This window comes from Leishmania donovani, chromosome 27 (genome assembly GCF_000227135.1).
Source record: "Leishmania donovani BPK282A1 complete genome, chromosome 27".
Taxonomy (NCBI): Eukaryota; Euglenozoa; class Kinetoplastea; order Trypanosomatida; family Trypanosomatidae; genus Leishmania; species Leishmania donovani.
In genome coordinates, this window is record NC_018254.1 from 799841 (window position 1) to 800333 (window position 493).

The following is a 493-nucleotide window of genomic DNA, read 5'->3' on the forward strand; positions in this document are numbered from 1 at the left end:
GGTGATGCACCGCAGGTGGATAGGAAGGGGAGAGAAATGAGGGGATCAACGGCTCTGTACGACGAGCTGCCAGTGCGCGCAGCCACGGCGTCTTTCAGCAAAATATGTCAAGCGATAAACTGCGAAAGAACTGTTACGAGCTCGAGAAATATGATGCGTGCAACAGCAGCGTGTGGGGAGGGCGCTCTCCTCTATGAAAACAGGAAGTGGGGTTGGCGCGTGTGATTGGTGTGTATGCATGAGCAGCTGACGCCCATGCGGTGCCATAGAGGGGAAAGCGGAAGTGCAGAAAAGGCGATAGCAGTAGTTTTGTCAGCCTGCTTCAGCGCGGCCTCCGCCTCAACGTCGGCACGCCACCCGCGCCCCGCAGGCCGCCACCGGGTGCACCCCCTCGGGGTCGCATAAAGGCTCCCCGCCAGCAGGCAGCGAGCACCGGGTGGCGTGCGCGCGCGCCGCGCCCACGCCCCCGCCACCGCGCCGGCGGGACACGCGC